Consider the following 7,060-nt stretch of genomic DNA (forward strand, 5'->3'; position numbering starts at 1 on the left):
ATCTCTTTTTCTTTTCGGTTAACTTTACGTCTTTTGCAAACAAGGAGCCTGGCTCGACTGCCAAGATCCATGGAAAAACCCACATCGGTCCCTCTCAGAGCAACACTGGGGTCTAATGTTCCTGACCCGCCTCTACAGCAAGCCCCATGGCAGTGTTTGCAAATGTTTGTCCTCATGTGACCCAGAAACCAAAACACAAGGCCACTGACAGAGAAGTGCATCCTGGCTTCAGAGAGCAGGAGGGAGTCAGAGTTCTGTCAGAGAAATGACTCTGGAATGTGGGTGCTGGTTTGAATGCAGCCATGATTGCACAGATACGTAATGAAATACTTCTTGATCCAATCCTGCTCCTGGCACTCCAGGTGGAGGCAACGGTGAGAAGTGCCTGTTATCAGCTTCGGCTGATACGCCAGCTACGCCCCTTCCTGGAACATGTGGACCTGGTAAGGGTGGTGCATGTGCTGGTAGCCGCTAGGCTTGATTTCTGCAATGCGCTGTACTTGGGGCTGCCTTTATATTTAGTTCGGAAACTTCAACTGGTACAAAAGATGTTAGCCAGGTTGGTCTCTGGGACACCCCGTGGAGACCATATTACACCAGTTTTAAAATCTTTACACTGGCTGCCAATTTGTTTCTGAGCAAAATATAAAGTGTTGGTTCGTGCCTTTAAAGCCTTCCATGGTTTAGGTCCAAGGGCCTCAGGGACTGCCTCCTCCCCTATGTCCCAGTCCGCCACCTAATGTCCTCTGAGGGCTGTCTGCTGCGGCTGCCTAATGTGAGACTGGCAGCCACGTGCAAGAGGACCTTCTCCTTTGCCGCCCCTCAGCTGTGGAATGGCCTGCTGGCTGAAATACGCCTGCTGACCTTGGAGAAGGTTTCTAAGCAGGCGTTAAAGGCGCTATTATTCCGGCAGGCCTTCCCTTTTTAGAACTCTTGTTCCTTTTGCTGACTTTTGTATACTGTTTTTAAGAAGTCTTGTTTTATTGTTGGATTTTTAAAAAATTGTTTTCAGGTCAAAGTTGTTTTTAGTTATATGTTGTTTGTATATTTTGTCTGTATGCTTTTATGTAAATGGCTTTTAAACTTTGTATATTGTATTTTAATGTTTTAACTTTGCAAACTGCTGAGAGAGCTTCGGCTAATCATACATAGAGCAGACCTATTTAAATCAGTGGGATTTAAGTTAGACTAATTTAAACCCCACTGATAGCTGTGGATCTACTCTGACTAAATCTGGATCCAATCTAAAATGTATTAGCAAGTTGGAGAAAACAGCCAATCATCAGTCCAGGACATCACCAGCAGTAAAATCAATAGATTCCCCCTCATATGTTCTCTTCTCTGCTCCTCCTGGGACAGTGAGAAACCATAAGTTAAGAAGATATTCTGTTGCCCTTTCTTCCTTTGCCTTTAGTACACACTGGAGGAGCAAAAATGATGGAAGTTACACACAGTAGACATGCTAATATAGTACATCTAATTTGTATTTGCATGCAAATTACATTACCTCCGTTTGAAGGTTTGATATGGCAGCCCTATTTGGAAGACAAAGCTAGAGGCCTTCCCGCAGCTGCTGCAACCAAACTAATTTGACTGGATCCCTTTAGCATCAAATGTGAGTGCTGCACCCTATTATACACTTTAGATGTTGACCCTGTGCATTTAGTGATTCCTTGGAAGTGGAGTCCTTCCAGGGCAGTTTGGAGGTAAAAATATGCAAGTTGTCTTTATGTATTTCTCTAGTGCCATCAGTATATATGCACAGTGTTTTCCAGTTTCCTTTACGTGCCAAATCTATTGTGCATGTGTAATGCCCGTTTCCCCTTCATGGATCACTGCCTTGTTGTGGCAAAGGGGCTTGCGTAACTCAGCGAAGCCATAAGCTATGCCGTGCAGGGCCACCCAAGACGGACAGGTCATGGCAGAGAGTTCTGACAAAATGTGGTCCATTGGAGAAGGAAATGGCAACCCACTCCAGTATTCTTGCCAAGAAAACCCCATGGAACGTATCACAAGGCTAAAAGAGATGATGCCGGAAGATGAGCCCCTCAGGTCGGAAGGTGTCCAATATACTACTGGGGAAGAGCAGAGGGAATTTCCAAGTAGCGCCAGAAAGAGTGAAGCGGCTGGGCCAAAGCCGAATGGACACTCAGCTGTGGATGTGTCTGGTGGTGAAAAGAAAATCCGATGCTGTAAAGAACAATATTGTTTAGGAACCTGGAATATCAGATCAATGAATCAAGGTAAGCTGGAGTTGGTCAAACACGAGATGGCAAGATTGAACATCGACATCTTGGGAATCAGCGAACTCAAATGGACAAGCATGGGCGAATTTAATTCAGGTGACCATCATATCTACTACTGTGGGCAAGAATCCCTTAGAAGAAATGGAGTAGCACTCATAGTCAACAACAGGGTGGGAAAAGCAGTATTGGGGTACAATCTTAAAAATGATAGAATGATCTCAGTACGAATCCAAGGCAAACCATTCAACATCACAGTAATTCAAGTCTATGCCCCAACCACTGATGCCGAAGAAGTTGAGGTTGATTGGTTCTATGAAGACCTACAACACCTTCTAGAACTAACACCAAAAAAAGATGTCCTCTTCATCATAGGGAATTGGAATGCTAAAGTAGGAAGTCAAGAAATCACCAGGATAACAGGCAAGCATGGCCTTGGTGTACAAAATGAAGCAGGACAAATGCTAATAGAGTTTTGCCAAGAGAACACGCTGATCATAGCAAACACTCTTTTCCAACAGCACAAGAGGCGACTCTACACATGGACATCACCACATGGTCAATATCGAAATCAGATTGGTTATGTCCTTTGCAGCCAAAGATGGAGAAGCTCTATACAGTCAGTAAAAACAAGACCTGGAGCTGACTGTGGCTCAGATCATGAGCTGCTTCTTGCAAAATTTCGGCTTAAATTGAAGAACGTAGGGAAAACCACTAAACCGTTGAGGTATGACCTAAATCATATCCCTTATGAATATACCGTGGAGGTGAGGAATAGATTCAAGGGATTAGACCTGATAGACGGAGTGCCTGAGGAACTATGGACGGACGTCCGTAACATTGTTCAGGAGGCAGCAATGAAATATATATCCAACTGAATGCAGAGTTCCAGAGAATAGCAAGGAGAGACAAGAAGGCCTTCTTAAATGAACAATGCAAAGAAATCGAAGAAAACAACAGAATGGGAAAGACTAGAGATCTCTTCAAGAAAATCGGAGATATCAAGGGAAAGTTTTGTGCAAAGACAGGCATGATAAAGGACAAAGAAGGCAGGGACCTAACAGAAGCAGATGAGATTAAGAAGAGGTGGAAAGAATACACAGAAGAACTATACAGGAAAGATCTTAAAGTCCCTGATAGCCATGAGAGTGCGGTCATTGAACTTGAGCCGGACATCCTCGAGAGTGAAGTCAAGTGGGCCTTAGGAAGCATTACTAACAACAAAGCTAGTGGAGATGACAGTATTCCAGCTGAGCTCTTTAAAATCCTAAAACATGATGCTGTTAAAGTGCTGCACTCAATATGCCAACACATTTGGAACACTCAACAGTGGCCACAAGACTGGAAAAGGTCAGTTTACATTCCAATCCCAAAGAAGGGCAACGCCAAAGAGTGTTCAGACTACCATACAATTGCGCTCATTTCACATGCCAGCAAGGTTATACTCAAAATCCTACAAGCTAGGCTTCAGCAGTATGTGAACTGAGAACTACTGGAAGTACAAGCTGGGTTTCGAAGAGGCAGAGGAACTAGAGATCAAATCGCCAACATTCGCTGGATCATGGAGAAAGCAAGAGAATTCCAGAAAAATGTCTATTTCTGCTTCATTGACTACGCTAAAGCCTTTGATTGTGTGGATCACAACCAACTCTGGCAAATTCTGAAAGAGATGGGGGTACCAGACCATCTTACCTGTCTCCTGAGAAACCTGTACGAGGGTCAAGAAGCAACAGTAAGAACCAGACATGGAACAACCGAGTGGTTCAAAATTGGGAAAGGAGTACAACAAGGCTGCATATTGTCACCCTGCTTATTTAACTTATATGCAGAGTACATCATGAGAAACGCCATGCTGGATGAATCACAGGTCGGAATTAAGATTGCCGGGAGAATTATCAACAACTTCAGATACGCAGATGATACCACCCTAATGGGAGAAAGCGAAGAGGATCTCAAGAGCCTCTTGTTGAGGGTGAAAGAGGAGAGTGCAAAAGCTGGTTTGAAACTCAACATTAAAAAAACTAAGATCATGGCATCTGGCCCCATCACTTCCTGGCATATGGAAGGGGAAGAAATGGAAGCAGTGACAGATTTTATTTTCTTGGGCTCCAAGATCACTGCAGACGGTGACTGTAGCCATGAAATTAAAAGACGCTTGCTCCTTGGGAGGAAAGCTATGGCAAACCTAGACAGCATAGTAAGAAGCAGAGACAACACCTTGCCGAAAAAAGTCCGCATAATCAAAGCTATGGTTTTCCCAGTAGTAACGTATGGCTGTGAGAGCTGGACTATAAGGAAGGCTGAGTGCTGAAGAATTGATGCTTTCGAACTGTGGTGCTGGAGAAGACTCTTACGAGTCCCCTGGACTGCAAGGTGGTCAGATCAGTCAATCCTAAAGGAAATCAACCCTGAGTGCTCATTGGAAGGACAGATACTGAAGCTGAAGCTCAAATATTTTGGCCACATAATGCAAAGAGAAAACTCTCTGGAAAAGACCCTGATGCTGGGAAAGACTGAAGGCAAAAGGAGAAGGGGATGGCAGAGGAGGAGATGGCTAGATAGCATCACTGATGCAATGAATATGGACTTGAGCACGCTCCGGGAGAGAGCGCAGGACAGGAAGGGCTGGCGTGCTATGGTCCATCGGGTCACAAAGAGTCAGACATGACTGAACGACTGAACAACAATGCCCGTTTCCAAGGGCCTCAGAACGTGGGCTGAGTAAGGGGGGCGGCATGGAATGGAGAGTGGAGAGGTCGGTGTGAAGAAGGCAGTTGGTGGCCAGGAGAAAGAGGAGGCAGAAAGAGAGTAAAGGAGGAGAAAAGAGAAGAAAGGATAGAGAAACCAGCGGTGTGGTGGTGAAGGAGAAGGAGACAGTCTGCAGCTCAAGGAAGAGTGCACCGCCACACAAGGACAAGCAACCAAGGACTCGAGAACTGGGATAAGCAACTGTTGTTGGTCCAGCAACGATAACACTGCTCTTCACAGCGAACTGTGGCTTGAAATCAGAGTTGAACATATTTGGTTCATAGTTCTGTTAATTGTTTTCTTAATGTTATTATTCATCTAACTTTCTTAAGTAAATAATGTTATTTATTTGCCTCTGCTGTGATTGCAATCTGCCCCTCCTCATCCTACTTATAAACCAAAAGAAAACCTGAAACATCACACATGAACCACCTGACTCCCAGTGCCCTTGAAAAGGTATTATGTGGAATGCTGATTAAATTCAGAAGTGGGCGGAAAGGAACTTAATTTGAGTGAGTGCAGCTAAGGCACTTTGTGACACTTGCATAAGGGAAACAGGGGGACTCACAGCTGGTAGCTGCTGGTTAGCGGTAGTGTATATGAATGTCATGCCATTGTGCCTTTAGAGTGCTGGGATGGGAGAAGCAAAAGATGTCAAGGTGCCCATCTGTCTAGAAACTCCATCCTCTGACCTGGAGCCCCTTCCTTTTAATCTCGAGTGCATGATGTGTAGGGATTGCAGCAGCCTGAAAGGGAGGAGGGCAGCCAAAGAAGCACCACGGACAGATGTGCACGGGGGAGTGCCTGATGAACCCTGCACAGGCTGCACTGTGTCTTCACAGACTACTGTGCAGGGATGTTCCCTTCCTGGCTGCCACCCTGGTCACCTACGGCCACAGACAAGAGGGATCTTCTGTGTCTCATATGAAGCAGCCTTCTACTGATTCAGACCACTAGTCCATCTAGTCCTGGGCCAGCATCAGAAGTTGGCATCACTGGGCACCTGCCAAGGCCCCAGTGGAGGGCCCATTGCCAACCCCTGGAATCTTCTGGTCCTGTTTCTCCTTCTCCTTGCTGTTAGATGCTGACTCACCTGCTCCCTTGGGGTGCTTCAGCAATGAGAGGAGCAAGGAAAACAAAGGAGAAGCCACCTCTGCGCTCTTGGTCCTCTCCCTCTGGGAGTGAATTGGGCCAAAGGAAGCAGTGTGGCAAGCAGGAGCAGTGCCCAGGAAGGCCTACTGAACTTGTCTTGCCCAAAGTCACCTTAAAACCTGGAACCAACCTCAGTCAAGCTTAGTATGGTTTATACTCCCTGGCAGCTGCTCTTTAAGGCCTCAGGAAGAGGCCTTTCCCAGCCCTGCTACTTGAGATCCTTAAACATGAGATGCCAGCAGTGACTCCACCTGGGCCCTTCTCTGTATGAAGGATGTGTTCTAGTTGCTCCGAAGGGGAGGAATACGCACTCTGCCCGCGGGTGCTTTCATCTCTCCTTCAGATATCCTAGGGTCGAGCATTGGCATTGAGAATGTGCCAGGTCTAAGCCCTGGTACAATACAAGCCCCAGATGTGGGTGGTCCAGATTACAGAATCCCCTATTGAGAAGAGGTAGTGAATAATGAGAGCAGAGGGTGATGATTCACAACTGTCTGTGAACTGCCACAGAATTTTCTGTGTAGACAACCTTGAGCAGCTTTTAGGTTTGTATTAGATTGAGACCAGGATCATAGAGATCACTTGAGAATTTGCAAGGTGTAAACAGGTGCTCCCATATGCTCAAAACACTGCAGAATCTAATTTTCAGTGCAACTATGACAAATATTAAACTACCAAAAAAACTCCAAGTCTCCTAAAAGTTTCACTTGGGATTAATGTTTCCAGAGTCATAGAGCACAAATCCAAGTGTGTGTGCACATGTGTGCGCACGCGTGTGTAAAAGGAGTAAAGCATCCATCGTAAACAGGTCCCAGAAACAACCTTGCCAATAGAAGAGGTGGAAAAAGAAACCCCTGAAGGACAGGGGGCACAAAGCAGTTCTGACCTCAATCTAATTACGTTACTTTTAGTCTTGG

The sequence above is a fragment of the Heloderma suspectum genome, chromosome 2, assembly GCF_057233095.1.
Source record: "Heloderma suspectum isolate Gila_16-S chromosome 2, 16-S_ref, whole genome shotgun sequence".
In the NCBI taxonomy this organism is placed as follows: domain Eukaryota; kingdom Metazoa; phylum Chordata; class Lepidosauria; order Squamata; family Helodermatidae; genus Heloderma; species Heloderma suspectum.